This window comes from Rhinatrema bivittatum, chromosome 5 (genome assembly GCF_901001135.1).
Source record: "Rhinatrema bivittatum chromosome 5, aRhiBiv1.1, whole genome shotgun sequence".
Taxonomy (NCBI): Eukaryota; Metazoa; Chordata; class Amphibia; order Gymnophiona; family Rhinatrematidae; genus Rhinatrema; species Rhinatrema bivittatum.
This window is the reverse complement of record NC_042619.1, coordinates 221,218,555-221,242,969: the sequence shown is the minus strand read 5'-3', so window position 1 is coordinate 221,242,969 and position 24,415 is coordinate 221,218,555. Positions and strand designations below refer to the sequence as shown.

At 42.3% G+C, this 24,415-nt stretch overlaps 1 protein-coding gene across 4 annotated transcripts in view; it reads right to left on the bottom strand.

The window, feature by feature from the left end:
• Nucleotides 1-24,415, bottom strand: part of REPS2 (RALBP1 associated Eps domain containing 2) — a 187,823-nt gene that overhangs the window by 128,975 nt on the left and 34,433 nt on the right. The window lies entirely within an intron of this gene.

The following is a 24,415-nucleotide window of genomic DNA, read 5'->3' as shown; positions in this document are numbered from 1 at the left end:
TTTTTTTTTTTTTTTATTTCAGTGCAATGAGTTCACAAGCTTTTCTCTTCTCCCCTCCAAAAGGAACTTCTGCTTTACTTGCGTTAACACTGTCTAAGGAAGGGACCCGATTATTCCCAAAAGATTGCATCCTTTAAAAAATAAAAAATGTAATATTTCTATCCACTTCTTGCAGCTTGGTCAGACCAGAAAGGTTGTCAACCATGACTCAGCTGCTTCGGTGATGTTGGAGGAACTCCCAGAAATCTCTGAAAATTGTAAGCGCTGTAGATGCAGAACTAAGAAACAAAACTAGTTTCTAAAGTCCCCAGCTTGGTGCACTGTCCCAGGATATGCCGTACTTGTGCACATTGCAGCTAGTTTTCGAGTGCATCTTACCTTTGAAAATTGCTCATAGGTATGAAATACCCACAGACTTTGGTCTTCCTTTTCATGCAGGTGAAGCATCAACGTAAAATAACGTGCATAGACTTGAAAATATAATCAGTGTGCATTACTCTCCTCACAGTCTGACCCATCTAAGAAAGACCACACTGTATTTTCAGCTGGATTGAGGTAGGGCAGTTTCCAGAAAGCCAGTTTACCTGGAACTGGTTTGTTCTGGGCTACGGTGCCATAAGCTATCATTCACACCTATCCAGGTTTTTCTCCTATTTTAACACACACCTCCTCTCCCCCTCAAACCATCACCATCTCTCCCTCCTAGTTCAGCCACTGCAGTGAGTGTCATTAGGCAGGGGTCCATAGACCAAGGGTGGGTAATTCCGGTCCTCAAGGGCCACAAACCAGTCAGGTTTTCAGGATATCCCTAATTAATATGTATACAACTGAAGCAGAGTGCATGCAAATCTCTCTCATGCATATTCATTAGGGATATCCTAAAAACCTGACTGGTTTGCTGCCCTCGAGGACTGGAATTGCTCACCCCTGCCATAGACCACGGATCTCTCTGGAATCCAGTACGTGTGCATGCAGAGTCTGGACAGTAGGTGTCACCACTGAGCGATGGCAGAGACTCCCTCCCTCCTCCACAAGGGCTGTGAAATGCTACCTTTACAATATCCCCAGCTACTAAGTTACACCCCCCCGGGGAGTACAAGACTTGACCCAGAAATCAAACCCAGGTCCAGCACATGGCAGCACACAGCACCAGGCCAGCTCAGGAGGAAGCCTCGATTTGGAAGCAAAAAAAAAAAGGTTAAAGTTAGGTTAAGGTTCCTAATATCAGTGGACCCAGTAAAAATAAAGCAGATACCGAAAAGCAATTCAAACAAGTTACATAACCTTGAACTAAAGCAAGCATTATCCACCAGAAGAATTCAAGCTGACCAATCTGATTGGTTAATTTGTATTTTTTATTGAGAGTCAAAGTCTCAATAAAAAATAGCTTCAATGAAGCCCAAAGTCAAAGTCAGCCGTCAATGGGATTTGTTGTAAAGATGCCCCAGAGGGATTTAAGATCTTGTCATTCTGAGTGCCTGTGCCTGAAGACGCCACTATAAAAAAAGCCAAGTCAAAGGACAGCACATACACCTTTATCATCAACAAGCCACAAAGAGGTTGCATTACATTGCTTTCACTTCTAAGCATGCTCATTTCTGTTCCTGTCTAACACAAGAGCAGCACGAGGAGTGCAGTGTCAGGCAAGAGTACAACCACGGTCTCACCCTCCATTAATAAAACATGAGAAAGCTCATAAAGACAGACATAAAGGAAAGAACCGTAAATACGTAACAAGGAAACCTTTAGCTACTCCACAGAGGTTCTGAAGGTGAGCGAGTCAGTGTATGGTAACGAGCAGGTATGGATCAGGTAGGTGTTGTGCAGACTTCCTCAGATATGGGAGCTCTTTCACTATTTTACATCTGCTATACTGAGCCTTGCACTTTAGATCAGAGACTGTCAGGTGTGTCAAACTATCAAGGCTGGATTTAACTGTCAGGTGTCCCTAGGTACAAGAGGATACAGGTGCGGAGGGGGGGGGGGGGGGGGGAAGGGGAAAGATGTGGCAGTCCCCGTTGGAAGATGCCTCGTGATGAGAGGGACATCGCCGCCTGTCTCAGCGGTGCCCCATCATGCCCACCTCCTTAAAGACGCATGAATGGGCTGGCAGTGATTCTATTTTGCAGTCCTAATGCCAGTGGTCTGCGAACTTCTGCACCTTTAAAAGAGGAAGGTCTGATGGGACAATGCTCAGGAAAGTGCCATAGGGACCACCAAGCCCCTAGGCAGCTATTCTATCATTGGGAAATGCAGGCCTGGAAACCACGCATGCTTGTGTTTTATGATGTGGACGTGTGTCCAGCTGGAATGATATTGAGACCAAACTCTTCACTTGAAAGCTAAACTGGACTTCCATCCAGGGTCTGCAAAATGTAGGAACCTCTTTTTCTGTTCCCGTTACATCCTTCAAAAAACTGCTTTCAAAGCCAGCAAGATGTTCTTGGAAGTTACTGAAATTCCACTTCCTGGGCTGAAAACAGACTGTATGCGCTGTGCTATGTCAGACCAGGGGAGCATTGGCTTGGGTATATCAATCACCCTGCATATAATATCCAATTATGCTTCCATTCAATAGCCCTTGCACAAGTCTGCAGTTACAAGCTTGGACCTGGCTAAGGATACTAGCCTTTTTTTTTTTTTTTTTTTTTTTAAAACAGGTCACCTTCTTCTGCAAATCATTTGTATCCATAAAACTGAACACCAAAGACTATTCCATTACAAGGCTGAATCATCATTTTAAAAGTAATTTCTTAAGTCTCCTCCCCTCCATTCGAGTTACTTTTATTAGGCATTATTAATCATAAACCTAGATTATTATAGCAAGTAATAATCACAAGTCCCACCTCTCCTTCCTAATAATAAACATCAGAGCCAACTTGATTCCCCGTCACTAGGGATCCGCTGTGTCTATGCCAGGCTTCCCCGAATACCTTTACTGTTTTTCCCTTCACTACTCCCAATGCAAGGCTAGACCATACAGAATCATTGAGGTTTAGTGGTAGTATTCAATTATATTAATAAAGCAATTATAAAATATCAAAATATTACTAAAAGCAATCACTTAAAAAGGGACAAGCTTCACAAGCTGATCAAGTCTGAAAGTGGGCTACAGAATAGAGGGTCTTCGCAAAGTGCACCTCTATCCACTGTGCAGCAGCCTGCGGGAACATGTGGAATGCCTACACTGATCTCGTTTGTGCCATGTTCAAGTTCAAACCCCCTCTATTTTTAGTGCATTCCCAGGTGTAGTGAACAAATAAGAAAATTTAGAAATAGAGCCGTTACCTCAGACGGCAATTCCAAACTCAAAATTGCAGATTTTTTTTTTTTTAATTTTAATAAAACTAAAATGGAAGAATGCTAGTGCCACAATCTGAAATATGAAGGATTTATGTAACTGGCATCTTAGAGGCCAAATGAACATGTGCAGGCAAACTGTTGCCAGAATCAGCTTCCATAGTGGTAGAGAAAATAGAAAGGATTGTAGAAAGCTTAACAGAGAGCCCCTGAGCTTCATCTGCTGATGCATAAGCTTCACATGCATCTAAGCATAACCAGCATGCAACACTCTGCGGTGCATGACCTTGGAAACCTGTCACAAACTGGCCTGAAACTGCAAAATTAGCTTCTAAGATTTCTATTTTTTCCACACTTATAGCTTGCCTTTTCAATCCTGAAGGATTGCCCAAAGCAGCTCAAAGCAAATTTGAAATATAGTTCATACAGTTCATAATCCGTAAACCATTATGATGGCGAAACTGAATGATGGCATATAAAACTCGATAAATAAATAAATAAAATAATGCAATACAGAACTACAAATACTACAAGGTGGAGCCAGTGAAACCTATGAAACTTGTGTTTCAACAATACAAATTCCTTCTAAATCATAGGGAGCGAGAGTCCCAAGGAAGGGTTTCCAAAACTAACAGGGAACGGTTTACACCCAGATCTACAAACCAGGTAGAGCCTCTCTCCTCAACAAACCTCTCAAATGCTAACAAAGGGCCTGAACATGGAATAAGCTAATTATATTTCAGGAAAGTAAAGATTTGGTTCCATCGACACCAGTCAGACAAACCGTTAACGAAAAGTACTCCAGGAGTCACGGTGTACTGCACCAGTCACTGAGCTAAGAGTTACGAGGGAAAATACCATTTAAAAAAAAAAAAAAAGCAGCCCACAGATCTGGAAAGGATAAAAACAGGGAGATTAACTGGCTTTTTCAAGATCGTATAAGATTTAAACTTGAACTTCCAGCCTATCCAAAATCATTGAAAAAGTTGTCTTGACCCAGCTACAGGATTTACCTAGAGAAAAACGCTCGTCTTCCGGCCAAAACAATCAGACTTCTGGAACAGACATAGTACAGAATCAGCATTAATAGCACTATTAAATGAGATCAGTTTGAATCAAGAGAAAGGCTAAGATGAGTTGGCTGTATTTCTAGATAAGACTTCAGCCTTTTGATCCAGTTAATCACCAGCTGTTGTTCAGGCACCGGGCTGATATTGGCATACTAAGACTGTATTCAGCTGGTTTATTTAGGGCTTTTTTTTTTTTTTTTACCGATAACTGTTTGCACATCGTATCGGTTTACAAGGAACTGGGCGATTAAATAAATAATGTAGGATGAAAACACTTACATGGAATGGTTTGTAACATAAGATAAAATAGGTACATAATTATGAAGGTAGTAATAAAATCTTAATGCTTGGTATAAAGAGAAAAGTTTAGTAATTCCAAAAAGGAATACAAATAAATTAACAAGTGAAAAAGTAAGGGGTGGAGGGGGGGGGGGGGGGGAGTATCCAAAAGGAGGATAGTAGGGGGGGCGGGAGAATAGGAAAAAGGAAGATAAGGGGTATTAGGTGAAAACCTGTTTGAAGAGCCAAGTTTTCAATTTTTTTTTTTTTTAATTTCTGCGTACATGGTTCCATGCGGAGGTGAGGTGGCAATGTTTAAATCTTTGCTAAGACAGAGGTGGCCATCTCTGATCCTCAAGAGCCACAAACAGGCCAGGTTTTCAGGATCTCCACAATAAATATGTATGAAATAAAATGCAAGCAGTGCATATAAATCTATGCAAATATCTCTCATGCATATTCATTGTGGATAGCCTGAAAACCTAGCCTAACCTGTGGATCCATAAAGGCTAGAGGATGGGAATGAAGAGAAGAGCCACAGCGGTAGCTTGCTGGAATGGTGGATATTACCCTTACTCAATAAGCCTTCACACTATTAATGCAACTCCAACATTGCTCTCTGCTTCAACGGCAAGGGGAAATGTGGAAAAGAGGATTTGCATTCAGACAACCACCAACAAGGACTGAATTACACAGTCTGGTAAACAAATAAATGTGGGGGTAGCTTGCTTATTGCGGCAGTTACTACCCTAAACCATTTAAGTCTGATACTTCACTTCGAATGCATATACAGCATTGCTCTCTGCTTCAATGGCAGGGGGAAATGTGGAAAGAGGATTTACATTCAGACAACATCCAACAAGGCATTGATCTGTGCAGTCTGGGTAAACAAGCATCCGGGTAACTTGCTTATTGCGGCAGTTACTACCCTTAACCATTAAGCCTTATGCTTCACCTTTGATGCAACTCAAACATTACTCTCTGCATCAACGGCAGGGGGTGGGAGGAAATTCGAATCAAACAGTTACCAACAAGGGCCCTGAACTTGATGGTCGGTGAAACAGATAAGTATGGGAAAATAAGTATGGGAGCTTGCTGGGCAGACTGGATGGGCCGTTTGGTCTTTTTCTGCTGTCATTTCTGTGTTTCTATATTTGTGGCTCTTGAGGACTGGGGCTGGGGCTGGCTACACTTAGTATAAGAGAACACATCGAGTGGGAAGCAAGTTTGTTCACTACAAACAGCAGGATGAATTAGCCATTACAAATGGCAGACATCATCCAATGGCACTGAACGGTCTCCTCTCTCCTAGCTAGTAGAGTTTTGAGCTCTACTGAGCATGTGCAAACGTTTCCACACGGACATTACCTCGTGAGCCTCCTCAGCCTATATCATAGCTAAATCTAGATAGATAGTCGACTTTTTAGGAAGGCAGGCTAATTCATGCTGCTAAATACAGAAACACCATTTACAGTGAACAAACTTGCTTTTTCCGTTGATAAACAGGCTGATTTACATGTGAGCAGTCCCAAGCTGAGGGCTGCAGCAAAGTGATTACTGAACAAGCAACCCAGACCCCACCATGGGGAGCAAACTACTGTGAGAACACGTTATGCAAAAAACTGTTTGAAATTACTCTAGTCCTTGAGAGGTTGTCCAGACTATAATGGGATATAAGGGGTGAACTGACGACCACAGTTGCACCTTTGCAAACATCCAAGGGGCACTTCTTTAATATGAACAACAAAAGAAGCTATAGTTCTGATTTGATGAGCTTCAATTGTTTGTGATCTGCAATTCTCCTAAAGGTGTAGAACTAAAATGCATTCCACTATCCAGGTACACAATGTATGTTTGGCGATTGTGACACCAAGTCTGTTAGGGTTATATATGATGAATAATTGCGAAGCCAGGTGATGTGGTTGCGTTCCTCTCTCATACTAGGAGAAGGCTCTTTACAATCTAAGGTACAACGGACCCTTTCTCCTTCATAGACATGCAGTTTTGGAAAAAAGGTAGATAATTATCGTTACAATGGTTACTTCCCTTCAACCAATAAAGCCTTGATACTGTTGATGCTACTCCATCATTGCTCTCTGCTTCAATGTCAGGGGGAAAAGGGGGAACAGGATTCATACAGCGACCAAAGGCCCTGACTTATATGGTCTGAGGAAACAAGTATGAGGATAACTTGTTGATGCAGCAGTTACTACCCTACCAAAAAGCCTCGATACTGTTGATGCAATTCTAACATTGTTTTCTGCTTCAACAGCAAGGCATAATGGGGAATTGGATTCTAACATCAACCAACGAGGACCCTGTCTTTTACGGTGTGGGAAACTGATAAGCATGGGGTAAACCTACAGAGAGCAGCAGATATTACCATAAACTTACTGGGCAGACAGGATGGACCATCTGGTCCTTTTCTGCCAACATGTCTATGTTTCTATGGATTGATATGAAAAGCCAAGACAACTTTTGGTAGAAATTCCAGGTGAGTGGGAACAAATACCCAATCATGGAAGTAATGGATGCATGGCATGTAACAGATACAAGCTTGGAGCTTGTTGACTCTTGTAGCTGAGATAACTGATGAGGAATGCTCTTTTCCATGCCAGGAACTTACACCAAAATCCCACAGAACTGGAGATTTTTGCATGTCAGGTGCCTAACGTAGCAAAAGCCTTTCATAAATCTTGATATCAGTGGATAAGCAGAGATGGGTTCAGCATTTTACTACATTCAAGTATATGCTAAGACACAGATGTACTTTCACTGACAATGTGGCGAGGTATGTCTCAGAAAGGAGGAACAAATTCGTTAGCAAGTACTTGGGCTTGCAAGAAATTGGGTCCAAGTTTGGTTTTTTTTGTTAGTACCATTTGGAATATCCAAGCTATTTGAAAGCATAACTTTCTAGTGGATGGCTTTTTAGCTGGAACCAAAATGTCTGATTGTTCTAGGCAAAGAGCGATGAGCAATTACTAAGTGATTAACATCAATACCATTAGATTGATATACAGAAGGGATGGATAACAGAATGCTTGTTTGCCTTAACAATGTAGGGACTGCCCCCAGATATATGGGAGGGGGGTGGGGGGGAGAACTGCTGTAAAATTGTACGAGGTGTGCAAATATTTGTCTGAGTCATGCTGGAATTATAAGAATCAAGTGAGCACGGACTTGCAGCAGCTTTTGCATTGTTCAGGCAATCAGTGGTAATGGTGGAAAAATGTCCATGAGGCATCTCCCCTGATCAAAAAGGAAAGCATCATGATCCAGTCTGTGATCAGTGCATAGAAGTAAGGAAAATTGATCTAGTTTTCTGTTCTACTCAGATGCAAACAGATCAACTGACAGCTGACCACCTAAGTTGAATAGTTCATCAGCTGGTGAACTCGTGCAGTTGGAATACTCTGCTGAGGTGATCTGCCAGCATGTTGGAGATTCCTGGAAGACAGGTGGCTTGTAGGACAGGCTAATGTCTGGTTGTTCACTCCCAAATCTTTAACATTTCCTTGCAGGGGGGCCATGATTCTGTGTCTCCCTTTTGCTGGCATAAAACAAAACCACCTGGTTATCTGTTCAAATTAAGATGCTCTTCCCTCAAAGAAGATGCGTGAATATTGATAGAGCATATCTGATCGCCCTTAATTCCAGCAGATTGTTGTGAAAGTGGTCCTCCTCACGAGACCAGGTGCCCTGAGATTGGAATGATCCTTTGTGAGCACACCCACCTTCTTTCAAGGATATATCTGTCGCTAACTAGACTTGATGAGGAAGAGTGAGAAACAGCATGCTATCATGAAGCATGTGGTGGTTTAACCACCAGCATAATTCCTCACTCTCAGAAACCTAGACTATGACTGATAATGGTTGGGTCAGCTGATCCCATTAAGAGCAGAGACCCCAGTGTAGATAATGGATATAAAAGTGGGTGAGTAGGACCATGTGCAATGGCTGTAGCCTTACGACCTGACAACAAGAATCGCTCAGGCTGTCGCGTACTGAGAGGGCAGTAGATTTTGTATGAGCGATATCATGGTATACACTCAATCCATCACCAAAAATGCTCTCTCCTGCAGCAAGTCTATCCATGCTCCAATGGATTTCATTCTGAGCACATACTAGATTTGACTTCTCGAAATTGACCAGAAAGCTTGCTGTGATTAGCCAGTAATCTGCTTATAGGAAAACGTGAATCCCGTGGTGACACAGATATGCAGTTACCACTGCAGAAATTTGGTAAACGACCATTGGAGCTGCTGATAAGGCAAAATGAGAGTACCTCGTACTGGTAGAGGGGAGAATCCACCTTGAAGCAAAGGTAGTGCCAATGGGAAGGATGAAGGAGTATATGCATCCTTCAGATCTAAAGCGCACATACATCCATGCTTTTAGACTTAAGGAAGAATCGTGCTGAGGGAATTAATTTTGAATTCTTCTCAAAGCATATTTTTCTTCAAAAGGTCTCAGAACCAGAATGGGCCTCAATCTTCCTGATTTCTTGAGGATGAGGAAAATTATTGGGAGTAGTAACCCTGTCCATGTTCAATATCTGTTGGTGAATAAGTGACTGAACTTCCTAGCAAAGATGCGACAAATGAGACTGATGCAGATCAAAATTTAAGCAGTGTGAAAGGGATGGTAGCTGAGAGAAATGCAAATATCCAAACGTCACAATTTGGAGGACCTAGAGATCTTTGGTTATCTAGCACCACACCCTCCAAGATGATTTGAATCTTGACCACTATGGGAATGGAATTCAGAGGGAAGAAAAACTGAGCCCAGGTTTATGCTAGGCCTGTTGTGTAGTCTTAAGTGGGTGGCATTCATGCTGCTGGGGTGTGAATAGAAAGGGCTGGAAGAGGTGGTGGGCAATACTGCTGAAAAGGCTGGAATTGACACCTGTGAAATTATGACAGCTTGTAATTAAACAAGTTGTTCAAGCACCTTTGAGAGGGTTGGACCACTACATTCCATTTCTTAATCTGTCACAGAGACCAGTGACTTCTTGTGGACATCATCTTGGAAGCTACTTGCCCTGAGCTAAGTCATTTGCTGAGATCCAATTGAAGCTGAGGAGGCACGTGAAATGGAGTTGAAAAATTTCTAGATAGAACAGAGGTGGTGACAAATGCACTCTTCCACCTTTAAAAAGGGTTATGGGTAATAAGACCCTCCATCTATAAGGTGTAGAAAAGCCTACAGATTTGGAAGAGTCGTGAGGATATTGCACCATATAGAACAGGTGTGTAGAGATAAGGGCAGGTAAGCATGGAGCTTTGGAAGACTCTCTTGCCAAAATTGTCTAGTAATCTTTTTCAGGGCAGACTCAAGGATGACTGACTGATGTGGCATGACTCCAGACCTCAGATTTAGCTTTCTAGCCATAGAAAGCCACAGATAGGCATTTTCAACCTTTCATCTGCAACTAGTTTAGAATGTTATGGACAGGAAGAGCCACTGGATCTGATAGGGCATCCAATATCTGGAAGGGGCCTGAAGACTTCTAAAAAGGGGGTTTTGATGCTAAAGGTTGTCCCCCACCTTTTCCACAAACTTTGAATATATGACAGGTGTTCTGGGGTGATGTATTGTCAGGTGTATCCAGAAATAGGTTAGAAGGTATATCTGTAGACCTTTCTTCTGAATGTGAGGTTTACTAACCCGGGACCCCAATGATGATGCAAGTAAACTGGGGCCTCTTATTGTTGCCTCTGATGGAAAAAGTTTGGTTAACCGCTTCTGAGTCACTTGATTCTGCTATCATTGAGTGGGAAGATGAAGATCCATGTAACAAAGGTTGTGACGACATTGCACTGCGGGAGGAGGATCTACTGCGACTTCTGAGAGACTTAAGCAGTTCCTCTATGTCGTGAACCCTGGAGCACTGAAAATGTAGGGAACATTGGACCATAGATAGAACGGTTTGCCCGGACATGGTCTTGACCCAAGCAAAGACAACATTCTGTGAGGGACATCACCTTATCACAGATGGAGTTCTATACCTGCTCACTGTGAGTTTCTTCTTACCTGCCATTTTGAGGCGGCAAAAGTTGTTTGCAGCATTGAAAAGTTTAATGGTGTTGTAATGCAACAAGGTGACTAAATATAAGAAAACTGAAGAGAATAATGAAAAAGAATCAAACACACCTTATTTCATGGTCTTAATTCATCAATCGCAATTACTTCAAAACACCTCCACTAAAGTAATATTTGGAAAAAGAAAATTTGATCATGCGACCCTATTATACTGGCTACTGATAATTTTACAAATTCAAGTTAAGACTCTTTAAGATTTAAAGTTTTGTGTAACAAGTTCACCAGCTTATCTTAGTAGCACTGTCATTCCATAATCAACCTGATTGTACATTATGCTCCTCATAACAGGAGCTTTTAAAAGTGCTCTCACGCAAAGAAACTCTTTGAAAGAACGCATGAAAAGAGCTTTTCATTTTTAGCATCTTCTCTTTGGAATTCCTTACCTTTAATCCTTCTCAAGCCATAAGGTTATCTGAAATTCAGAAAATACTTAATGCTCTGGGTTTTTTTTATTTTAAAGTTTTCTGTTAAATCACTTAATATAAAACATATAAAACAGGATTATCTATAAGAAACTTGTGGATATCTATGTTATTTCTTAAATTTTAATCTGATCTTATGTTAGTTTAAGTATGTTTCAGTGACATACTGTTTTTATTCTATATTTTAGGTTATTTACTTTTACATGTTTTAGATTTTTCTTTATACTTGTATATTTTTAGGCTATGTTTACTCTGTATATTAGTTAATTATTTTATGCTTAATTTGTATTTACTTATTGGTATATGTACATTAATGAATTTTGTTAACTTGTTTTTGTTAATGTTAATTTGTACTCATTATTTTAGTAGTAAATCACTTTGATTTTCTGTTAAGTAAGACTATCAATAAAATTCAGTGAACTAAACCTAGTTTGCTCTGTGCTCTAATATCAGTCCAGTCAGTCATCCAAGAAAAAGTCTATTAAACTCAAGGCATCAGGCTCTCTGCACAGCACAATTAAGTTCTTGTGATTTTGACAGCGGAGCCTCTGCAAAAGTCCAGGTCAGTTGCTGGCATTGATCCTTTGCAGCTCAGATTCAGGACTCGATAACTTCCAGACTATATAGCCAGATACGTGACCCTCCTATATCAGTCTACAAAAGTTGCCCCTACACCAAACATACGAAAAACTATTAACCAATTGTTCGCATCTGCCCCATTGTTTAATTATTGAAGAAAATTACATCATCACCTGAGCAGCTCGTGGTATACTAAGCTACTGCTTATCTTCACTTCCCTTTCCTGAAATGGATAAGAGAAAAGACAGTATCGGATTATTTTTCAGTTAAGACGTTTTATTCGCTTCACCCTCAGTTTTGTGCTTAACGTACAAAAAGGCACTGGACCAGGCTATCCATAGGGTGGCAGCTCAGAGAGCATTTGCACTCTTTTAAATGTTTGTCGAGGTCATGATTCCCGACAGGAATGACAGACAAATAGGCCAACTGCCCCAACCTTGCATACTGAGAAGTAAACAGATTTATCCTCTTGCTAATTCTGTTTTGAGCTGGATTGCTTTTCAAAATTAAAGGAAACAAACAAAAAAAAAAAAAGTTACCTTTTGGGGTCACGTTAGTGAAGGCCTGTCTAATCAGGCAAAAGGCAAAATGAAGGGGGGGGGGGGGGGGATGGAGAGATACAGTAAAGTCCATGCCCAGGAAAATAGAACAAATCCAGTTAGTATGACCCTGCCTGAATATTGTGAGAACAGGTCAGTCAGTAGGATGCAGAACCCTCTTACTACTCTGTCCGAGTGTCTGTCACAAGGCTGGCGGGGCACTGACTAAGATGGGAACCCCAGAAAGTCAGTACACCATCGAATTAAAAAAAACAAAGCCAAAAAACAAAACAAAACAGGGTGACAAGATGGCCGCCACCTATGAAGCATGCTAAAGAGCTCTCTCCGTCTTTTCTTTTTCCTGGAAGTTATATTTTCTTTTGGTGATGCCTCACACAAAAAGGAAAGTGAAGACAAGGGAGAATTTAGTTTCTTCTCCCTTATCTAATGATCATCAGCCGTGGATTGAAAGCTTTTTCGCTGCCCCACAGACAACGCCGCTGGAAGGAGCAGCTGTTGCAACTGCCGATGCAAAGCAGACATCGGCATTGTTGGCTGAAGGAGTGTTGCTGAGTCCTGGTGCCCCGAAGTCTGAAAGATCTCGAGCTGGAAGGCCTTGGAGGAGGAAGGGTGGAGCCTCCAGCGACATTGCTTGAGAGCCCTGGCCAGGCCACAGGCCTTACCGACCCAGTTGGCCCCTCTGGAGTTGGAAATGGCGACACCATCTCCCCAGGAGCAGGAGATGTTGTCTCGAAGGGATGTTTTTGTCTAGAATCTCCTTGATAAATCCTCCTGTGATTACTTTGGATTCTTTGTGGACTGCTTTGGTCTCTTTGGAGGCGGCAATTTCTACTTTAACAAATTCAGCCTTGGATATTAATCAAACGGATACCAAATATGGATAAAGCGGTTAATATTCTTAAAGAAAAAGTGGGACAGACAGACACCAGTTTAACATCGGTGGAAAGTCTTCAGCATGGTTTAGTACAATCTGAACTGGTCCATACAAGGAAGATAGAAAACATTGAAAATGCTCTGAAAACTTTAAATCTCCCTGAACTTAAAACTTTCCATATCTCAAAATGACTTCACCTATTGACTTGTTTAAGTCTTAACTTGGGTACTGGGATTTCCCCTAGATAACGTGCCAGTTATTTAAAAATGTACTATTTATCTACAAATCAAGAGAATCAAGGGCCACCTGCTGACCAACAATAATCTGAGCAGTCTTTAAATCTTTCTGATACTTTAGTAATGTCTCTAGGTACTACTTTGTTAGTTTCATTTACCTTTGTTTGACAAAAATGCTGCATTAAGGTTTTTCTTGCAGAAGCGTTCTTCTTTGATCTATGGATCTACCCCGACTTAGCAAGGACCACTCAGTTACGGAGGAAAATGTTTCTTGATATGAGAATGGAGGCTTTATCACGAGGAGCTAAATTTGTGTTGAGATACTCGTGCAAGTATTTAGTTTATTATTCAGATTTAAAATGTGTGTTTTTTGAACCTACACAAATTACAAGCATTTCTTGACTCTCATTCCTGAAGAACTCCCTTATATTTGGATTAGGTGCTAGAATTATGTAACAGGGTATTCACGGGATATTTTTCTTTTTTCCCTGTACATTGTAACCACTATTATTACACTTGTGTCTCTCCCTTTATTTTCCTTTACTTGGAGATTTCATGTTTGATGACATTTCTTATAGTTTTGGGATAAGTGATTTAAAGAGGTATATTTCTGTATGATATTCTCCTTATTGCTGTACAAGAGGATTCTTGTGATTTTTTTGTGAAAATTATAATAAAACAAAAAAACCTACTCACATATTAAAGTAACAAGATAAAGACATTATGAGGGTAATTTTCAGACTTTTTTTGGGAGTTTGTGCGTGCTAAATTGGCATGTGCACACATAAGTAGCCTCTATGTACTGTAAAAGCAAGTTCTCAGGACGGGAGTATGCGCATGCATTTTTGCCGCTGTGCAGAAAAGTGTGCATATATAAAGAGAGGGCGTTTCGGGGCGGGGTCTGAAGTGCACACATGCACATTTTACACACACGCGCGCGCGCGCCAAACATGGAGCGAGGGGTGGCGCACGTGGGTGAACTGCTGCTGGGAAGTGCACACACACACACACACACGAGTTACGAACTCTGGCTGGTTTTGCTTCTGTTCTTTGTTTTTACTAATGAACAATGTCAACATTCTTATTATAATCTCCTCAGAATAATAATGTTTATTGTGTAGGTGAAATATTTCTTTATTTAGATTTTGCCCACACCTTATTAGTAGCTCAAGGTGAGTTACATTCAGGCACAGTAGGTTATGTTCCCTGTTCCTAGAAGGCTGACAATTTAAAGGTTCTAGTTACTAAACATTTTTCCCATAGATACAGAATGGCAGAAATCAGGCCCCAAGATTTTATCTGAGGCAACGGAGTGTGAAGTGATCTGCCCAAAAGCACAAGAAGCATCAGCAGGTTTTGAGCCCCTGGCTTCCCTGGATCCCAGCTTGCTGCTCTAACCACTAGGCTAACTTCTCCACTCTTTAGACAAAAATATGTCTTTCAAAACTAAGAAAATACTTTAATCTCTTTTTTTTTTATCCAAATGGCATTTCATAAAATGGCTCAGAAAAGCCATGTGAAAATACATCATCTGAATTTTAAAATAAATATATTTTAAAATATATATTTTCATAAGCGAGATACATGCAGATATCAGCTAACTTTATAAAATACCTGCCTCCGTGCATAAGCTGATGGTTATTACATGAATATATGTCACACGTGTGTGTGTGACGAGGTGCCCTGCCTGCCCAGCAGGGAAAATCTGGACTGGATAACGCCAGGGAGAGTCAGAAACAAACCCAGTCACAGGCACCGGAGAGACAGATGGGGAAACTACATTTCCCAAGCTGTTAGAGTCTTAGAGAAACTAATGGGAAGGGGGAAGAGAGGGCTGGCCACCCACGGGAGGTGTGACCCTGGGGGGGGGGGGGGGGGGGGAACGACTGGATACAGACAGGTGAGCCCCTGAGTAGGGAGGAGGACGACACTGGGACATTGGGGAGATTAAAATTGCCAATCAGCCACACGGAAGAGGAGGAGGACAGGGAAGTAGACTGCCCAGAAACAGAAACCCAGATGGAGATGGAAGTGGACTAAGGTTTTTTGGTGACCCCCTTTTCTCTCCGGACGGACAATACCGTGGGAGGACTGCTACCTGGGAAGTCTCACTAGAGCGGATTACTCGCTAAGCAGCCTGGTTCTTCTTCCTCACCTGGACCCCGAGAACACTGTTGCTGGAGAGCATTGCAGAGTGGAACTGCCTATAGAAGCCTGGAAGGTCTACAGCAAAGGCTCAGCTCTCCCTCAAGTGACTACCCCAGGACACACAATTATTTAATACATAAAATATACACATGCACTTTTACAAAATGGGTGTAGAAACTATGCAGATCCCTGCATTAAAAAAAAAGCTTAACCTGTTCTGAAGAAATCACGCCATGCTTCCCAAGGCACAGTTTATAAATCGCAGGCCTAACTTCAGGAGCACCTACCTATGCACATATGTGCCGAGTTACATACACTACTGAACATCAGCCTCTGAGAGGGTCATTCAAAAGGCTCCTGCATGTATGAAACCTTGTGATGTTCGTGCAGGGGGAAAAAAAAAAAAAAAAAAAAAAAAAAAATCGCAAGGTCTAGAACAGAGCTTTCCAAACTGTGTGTCGCAACACGTTAATGTGTTGCGTGAACATAGCACGTTAAAGCCCAGTCCACATAACAGTCGACATGTCTGAAGCCGCTCCCCTCCAGCATCACGCACATGATGAGACGGCACATGATGCCGCACAGTCAACTCCAACTGCACACAACACAGCACTAACGTTGGCTAACTGAAATAAATAATACCAACTTATATACAACCATCTGTTTCATCGGGGTAAAATGAATAAGTTTCTAATTAAGAAAAGAAAAACTGAAGACTACGTTTGTGATGAACAAAATGTATCAACTATAGAGAAAACTACACAAGAATCAACTGTTGAACGGTTTGTATTAATAAGCAAGAAGTGTAAAGGAGAAAATTTCCATGCCTCATTTATACAATGCAGATTATATAAAACTGGGGTTCACATTTTCTGGTAATGAAAACAATACTTGTCCCCAGTGTTTAGTTTGTGGGATGATACAAATGAAAGTATGGTACCAAACAAATTAAAGCGCCATTTTATCTCAAAACACAGTCATTTGTCAGAAAAGCCAGTAGAATGCTTTATTGAACTTTCAAAATCTATAAAGAAGCAGTCTGCATCGTTCACCAAAAGAATGAAGACGTCAGAGAAAGCTCAAAAGGCAAGTTACTTGGTTGCTCAAATAATTGCCAAAAATAAGGAACCACACACTATTGCCAAAACCACTATAAAAGAATCTTGCTGTGCTATTGTTCGAACAATGTTTGGGTCCGAATTTGAGATAGAAGTTAATAAAATCCCTTTGGCAGATAACACGACTGGAAGACAAAATTCAAGACATGTCTGCTGACATTAAGCTTCAAATGAAGGATATTTTTCAAGTTGATAATATGTTTTTTACATTGCAGTTAGATGAATCAACAGATGTCAGTGGGTTAGCACAATTACGCGTCCTTTTTGACAGAAACAGCGGCTGTCAGCGGGTTTGACAGATGACGCTTAATTTTACCGGCATCGGTTGTCAAGCCTGCTGACAGCCACAGGTTCGGAAAACGGACGCCGGCAAAATTGAGCATCCGACTTCCAACCCATGGGCAGATTTTTTTTTTTTAATCATCTTTGGGGCCTCCGACTTAATATCTCAAAAAGGAGGTACTAGGGACGCGCTAGCATCCCTAGCGCCTCCTTTTTACCGCAAGCCCTAATTTGCATGTTGTTGCTTCCTGAATCGCGTGCCCAGGAGAGTGGCCTGGGCACACATCGGGAAGGCGAGCACTCGCCGGCTCTCCCATGCATTTTTCTGTATCAGCCCGACAGTAATTCAGTCTACTAGCAAACCAGTGGTTAAAGGTTAAATGAACGAAATTTAGTTCGACAATTTATGCATGTTTCCATAAATCTACCTTATAAATGGGCTCTGACAGACGGCCACAAATGCGCAGGAGAGAGCAGCGCTACCGCGCATGCGCGGGCGAGCATGTCGGTCAGAGCGGAGCATGCCCGAAAAAAAAAATAGCGCTGGGAGGAGCAGGAGCGGTGGTGAGGAGCAGTAGCAGCGGCAGCGCACGCGCGAGGGAGGGAGGGACCCCCCGGAGATCTTCCGTCTGCTGGTTATGGATGAGCTGAGAGGGGGAGTGACTGAGGGGATGGAGGAGAGAGTGAGGGGAGGGGGGGGAGGGAGGGAGAATAGAGGTGGCAGGGAGAATGAGGGGGAAGGAAATGGACAGAAAAAAATTTTTTAAATGTAGCCCGTTGTTACGGGCTTAACGGCTAGTATATACATAAATAAAATGTTTCATGACACAACCTCTCTCATGAAAACATTTCATTTATATTAAAAATATATAATATTCCAAGATTAATATTATTGTTATAATTTATGAGTAACAATAATAAAACAAATTGAATAACACCAATGATATTAAAATGTGAGGATGTACAGAAAAGCAGTTTTTTCTGCTTTTCTGTGCACTTTCCCGGTGCAGGCTGAAATTAACTCCTGCCTTTGGCAGTCGTTAATTTCTGAAAGTAAAATGTACGGTTGGCTGCACATTTTACTTTCTGTATCGCGCAGGACTAATAGGCTCATCAACATGCATTTTCATGTTGCGGGCACTATTGGTTTCGGGGGGGGGGGGGGGGGGGGGGGGGGGGGGGGGGGGGGGTTGGCCGCGCGTTTTCCACGCACTATTACCCCTTACTGTATAAGGAGTAAAAATAGCGCGTCGAAAACGCGCAGCCAAACGGGGGCTAACAGTGCGCTCTGCCTGAGTGCACTTTACTGTATCAGCCCATGTCTAAAAAGTGTCACCAGCATGAAAAGTTTGGAAAGCTCATGTCTAGAAGGATACCTGAAAGCTAGCCAGTGAATACCCTTCCCTATGGCAAGATGCAAGTTATCAATTGCATTTCTATGGGTAAAACTGGGCTTTATCCGGGGGAAACAACTCGTTATAAAAACTGCCTGCCTAATATGCAGGCAAACCTAATTGCATATATCCTGTGTGCGCATAAGTTCATCTGGACAAAGCGGAGGAGCTCTCGGTAGCAGGGCTAGGTTGGAGGGGGAGGGGGTGTTTGCACACACTTTTGCATTTCCAAATTCTGCGTGTAAATTTTCTCCCCGAAAAATATTTTTGCTTTCAAATTAGGAGGTAGAATTGTGTGCAGGCAGTTTTGGTGGGGTAAATTTTCAAAGTGAACTTATGTGCACGAGTCTGCTTTGAAAACTGATGCAGCTTTATCTGCATATTTGCAGACAGCTTTATACTGGCCATTACACACTTACTCCCGCAATGGTCTCTGTAGAGATGCTATACCCTCCCTCCACACCTTGCTAACTTTTCCAAATTTATATCATAGAAAGCCTGATGAAATCGATTAAACACAATAGGCAGCAGTGAAGTATTTCAAGCATTCTTAGAAGACTGTGTGCATATACTGGGCAAACGTCTTGTGGAAAATCAGAACCTCAGAATGATGTTGGGCTTACATCCCTGGATATCCAAGTCACAAGTTGCTAGAGCAATATGGTAGACTTCCGGAATGTGAGAATGATCTCTTAGCAAAAAGTAAAACTATAAAGGAGCTGGAATCTACAGACATATTTCCTTAACTTGTTACCGTTTTATGACTTTAGTAGAACATACAAGTGTCAAATGTTTCACCGAGGTTAAGAGCAGTATTTGTTAGTTTCCTATCTAGTTTTGCAGCTCGAGACATCCCGACTTTAAAACAAATGCAGGCCGAGTAAAGAACAATGAATTTTGTACTGTCTGAACAATAAAACATGGCATCAACTTGGCAGCACTGCAATTTATGAGCAATATATTAAAAAAAAAGAAAGGAAAGAAAAAAAAAAAAAAGCACACACTTGAAGGTTACAATCCCTGAATTTCAATTTAGATGCAAGGAGTTACATGATCTAGATTTCAGCAGTAGAACAGCAACAAAGCCAAGTAATTCTATCCATCCTATGCTCATCAAAAAATTACCTTTATGGGGACAAACAGGTGGGGTAAGGTGAGAATAAATGTGTAGAAAAACTTCAACATCAGCAGGGGAAAAGGGGAAGAGGAATGAGTTAGATAGTGAATTCTTATTTCAGAAAATTTATGTTGGGAAAAATAGTTCCAGTTTAAAGCATCTGAAACAAATTGGATTTTACTAAACCTGAATTATTTTATAGTAGTTAATTTTAACTAATATTTTAGGGAAGCAGAAGGTTGAGCAATATGTTCAGGATGCGAGAATGAGACTGTCTAGAAGGACTGGCATTTGATCTTTTTTCCTTTCTAGATCTCACCTGCGCACCAGCTTCGAGTCACCTCCGTTACTCTGGGTGCTGTGGGAATCCTAGGTCTAAGAGGGTAGAGTCAATTCTCACACCACCTTGTAGGAAGGGCATTCAAAACACCACCCAATATCACAAAGGTGAACCCAGGGTCAGTTACCGGGAAGAAGTTAATAAAACCAGCTCCATTACTATATACTAACCTCAGCGATAAATACAATTTTAAGGCCTCAAAGGCAAATCGGTTACTATTCAGAAGCAATGAAGCAATTAGATAACATTCAACCCAGCGTCAAGCAGGCGGACGGCATGGACATTTACTAATTGGACAGTAATTCTTTTTATGGAAAAATAAAATACAAAAAAAAAAAGTTCATGAAGACATAAAATTTATAAAATGCAGACACTGTTTAAGAGGTATCTTTACAAAAGATATGGATTACAGGCCCTGGCAGTCCAGCCAGATATGTCTGCATACAGTGGTTCCCAACCCTGTCCTGGGGACCCCCCAAGCCATTCAGGTTTTCAGGATATCCACAATGAATATGCAGGAGGGAATATTTGCATGCACTGCCTCCATAACATGCAAATTCTCTCATATGCATATCCATTGTGGATATCCTGAAAACCCGACTGGCTGGGGGGGTCCCCAGGACAGGGTTGGGAACCACTGGTACAAGGATAGTACAGAACATCTAAATCCAGCCAGATGTGGGGAAACCTCTCTCTCATTCTGTTCACTCCCGTGAAATAAATGAACACTTCTCAACCCCTGTTTTTCAGTGGCACAGCAAACCTTGCTATAGTGATGCAGTAATAATATCCACCCCCCCCCCCCACCAAGACAGGGAAGGGGGGTGGGGAACAGAGAGAATATATTATATATATATATATATATATATATATATATATATATATATATATATATATATATATATACATACATATACATACATACATACATATACACACATAGAACCAACTTCAACATCAGCAAAAAGAGTACTTAACAAGATCTATTCCTTTCTCCCAAGGACACTCTGTCGGCATCCTCAAGAAAGGCCAGAATTCACTAGTGCATCATCCAAAAACATAAATGCAACGGAGATGGCTCTAAACTCCGGGCAGGACCTCTGCTCCAGGCACCGATGCCTTGCTAGGTGGTGCTTCCATCTTGGGCACAGAAACACGACGCCGTTGTCCTCTCTGGACACTGATTTTTCACGGAGGGAAAAAAAAAAAAATGATTTCACAGCTGTGTCAACATAAAGGACAACTTAAGGTTAGAAGCAGTGTAGGCTGCTAACAGATAAAAATCAGAAGCATTCCCCGGAAAGAAGACTGCATGAGGCGATCGAATTTTATGGCTATTTGCTAGAGGATTTTCTCCTGCAGTAAACTGGTGCACTAAAAGCTTTGTTTTCTTATGTGTGCAGAAGATGAATTATTATTGCACTCTATTCTGTAATTGGCACACACACCAGTTATGAGCCTACCAGCAGTGCTATCTGCGCACCGGGCGGACCTCCAAGAAGGCAGTGGGATACCCTACATGCAGTGAGCATGGTTAAAACCCAAACTTCAGCGAGCATGGAGGAAGCCAGATGTTTTGGACAATGACTTTGCTAGAGTGGATTATTAGAAATAAGAAATTACTAACTACCTGACAATTTCTTTTTCTTTAGGACAGTCAGATGAATCCAGAACCAGTGGGTTGTGTACGTCTACTAGCAGATGGAGACGGAGCAAACGGACGTCACAGTATATATATACCCCTGCAGTCAGGGCCAGTGCAAGAGGATTAGGCACCTTCTGCCTTGCGCCCACCCCCTGCCCCCGGTCACATTGCCACCCCCATTAGGGGGCACGAGAGACTTGTGGGGCTGCAAGTGGCGGCAAAGAGGAGGGGAGATTGCCATTGAGATGAGGACAACATGCCGCCTTCCCAAATTTAAATAAAATAACCTCTCCACACTCCTGAGCCCCCCCCCCCAAGACTCACGAAAACCCCTGGAGCTCCTGCAAGGGACACAGGAACAATCTGCTGCTCCCTGGCTGTCAGCTGCAACTAATCAAAATGGCGCCAGAGGCTTTTAGCCCCTATTATGTGACAGGGCTACCTGGACCACTAGGGTTTTCGTGAGTCTTGGGGAGGGGGGGGGGGGAAATCGGGAGGGTGGCACGGGGGCTGGGCAGAATTTTGAAGGGGCACTTTTTGCCTCTTCAAAATTCTGCCGCCTAAAGCAGCCGCCTCACCCTGCCTCGTTATAGAGCCACCCCTGCTCATGTCCCCTATTGGTCAGTGCCCTAGACCCAGGCCTAGTGGTTCCACCGGCCTTGCCTGCAGTGACATCAGCCTGCCAGTATTTTCTTCAAAAGCAACTGTGCACAGACTAGCAAAAAATTTGATTAAAAACAGATAACCATTGCAATACTCAGCCAACAGGCAATACTGAGCTCAGACAAGAATGTAATAACACTAGTCTAGGGAACAGAGTAACACTTACCAGTAATCTCTAATACATAAGCACACAGGAGGATCAATATGCAATCATTCGGCAGCTGAGGGAGGGAAGCTGGATTCATCTGACTGTCCTAAAGAAAAGGAATTTATCAGGTAATTAGTAATTTCTCATTTCTTAGCATCCAGTCAGATGAATCCAGAACAAGTGGGAAGTACCCAAGCTACTCCCGAGCAGGGCAGGAGGCTACCCGTGATCCAGTCAAAACTGCATGCATAAAGGCCGCGTCCTCCTGGGCCTGAACATTCAGAAGATAATACTGGAAAAGATATGTAAAAAGGACCACGTCACAGTTTGGCAAATCTCGACGAGAGACAACAATTTAACTTCTGCCCATGACACTGCCTGAGCCCTAGTGGAATGAGCCCTAACCTGACTAGGTAACTGCTTCCCAGCATCCACATATACTGCTGTGACTACCTCTTTAATCCAGCGAGCTATTGTAGCCCACGAGGCTGGCGGTCCCTGCCTAGTACCGCCATGAAGGACAAACAGGCGATCCGACTTCCACAAAGGCTCCGTGACCTCTAGATACCTGACAATATGTCTCTCGACATTCAAGATACGCAAAAGACTATACTCCTCTACATCTCTCTCTCTCTCTCTGTCCAGAGACGGTGGGGAGATGGACAGATTGTAGTGAAACTCAGTGACCACCTTTGGTAAAAAGCAAGGAACAGTGCGCAGCTGTACCACCTTTGGAGTCACCTGGAGAAATGGCTCCTAGCAAGACAAGGCCTGCAGTTTGGAAAGCATAAGCGCAGAACAAATTGCCAGGAATCAAGTTCAGCAACCGCAAGGACAGATAAACGTAGGCCTGCCAAAAAATCCAAAACCAAATTAAGACTCCATAGGGACACCAGAAACTGCAAAGGATGAAGATGTTTCACGCCTTTCAGAAAACAGGCCACATCAGGGTGATCAGAGAAGGATCGAGCATTTACCTGACCCCCTGAAAAAGGCGAGAGCCATTACATGCACCTTTAAGGAATTAAGAGCCAAGCCTTTATTCAAGTCAACCTGCAAAAATTCCAAAAAGAGCTGAATCTTGACCAAGGAAGGAAGAGTACCTTGATCCTCACACCAGGCCTCAAACACTCGCCAAACCCGCACACAGGCCAAGGAAGTGAAGAACTTTCTAGCTCTTAACAAGGTGGAAATCACTATCGCAGAGTATCAATGTTTCAGCAAGCACGATAAATATTCAATCTGCTAATCTAGGGATGACTAGAGGTGCCTTCTCTCTGCCTTGCACGACTAGGAGAGACTGGAGACTGAGTCTTCGGAATTCTCTCCTGGAACAGCTTGACCCAATTGTATGTCACAAGCAGTTTAAGAAATACCTAAAGACTTGTTTAATTTGGCATACGAGAAAACCTAAGGCATTCAATGGTAGTGACATGTTTATGTTATCTTTTTTATGACTTCATTTGTCCAGCCTGGTTAGCAGCCATACTTACTGTATTCCATCTATTTTACTAAGTATATAATTCTATATACGCAGGACATGTGCAGACTATAAATTTTTTAAATACATTTTTCTTAGCGTCCAGTCAGATGAATCCAGAACAAGTGGGTTTTGCACCTCTACGAGCAGATGGAGATGGAGCAAACTGGCCTCATAGTACATACACTCCTGCAGTGACATCAGCCTGCCAATAGTCTCAGTCTCCAGCAGATGGTAGACGTGCATCTCCCCACTGGGGATTGCTTCATTTTAAAGAAAAGGAGAATTAAGGAAATAAATTTCCTCCGCTCTCCTGCGATGATACCAAATGGTCCCTCCCACAGTTGAGAATTCCTGAGGTGATTTTCTGTGGTCTGTTAGCTGATTTTTCAGCTGGCGTGGACTTAAGCTACTTGAGCAGCTGAAAGGCTGGAATCAGAGTGTGACGGCGACAGCACGTGCCCTCTCTTTCCCCCGCAGCAGGAGACTGTCTCTGTACTCAGCCAGGTAAGACTGAGCTCCGGTAAGTTTAAAAAAAAAAGCAAAAGCTATACAGAGACCTAGATGAGGGTTTTATGTTGTGCAGGGCTGCTTCCTCCCCTGGTCTCTGTGCTTATCATGCTGGTCCAATGTTCAGCCCACTCCGTGGGAGGTT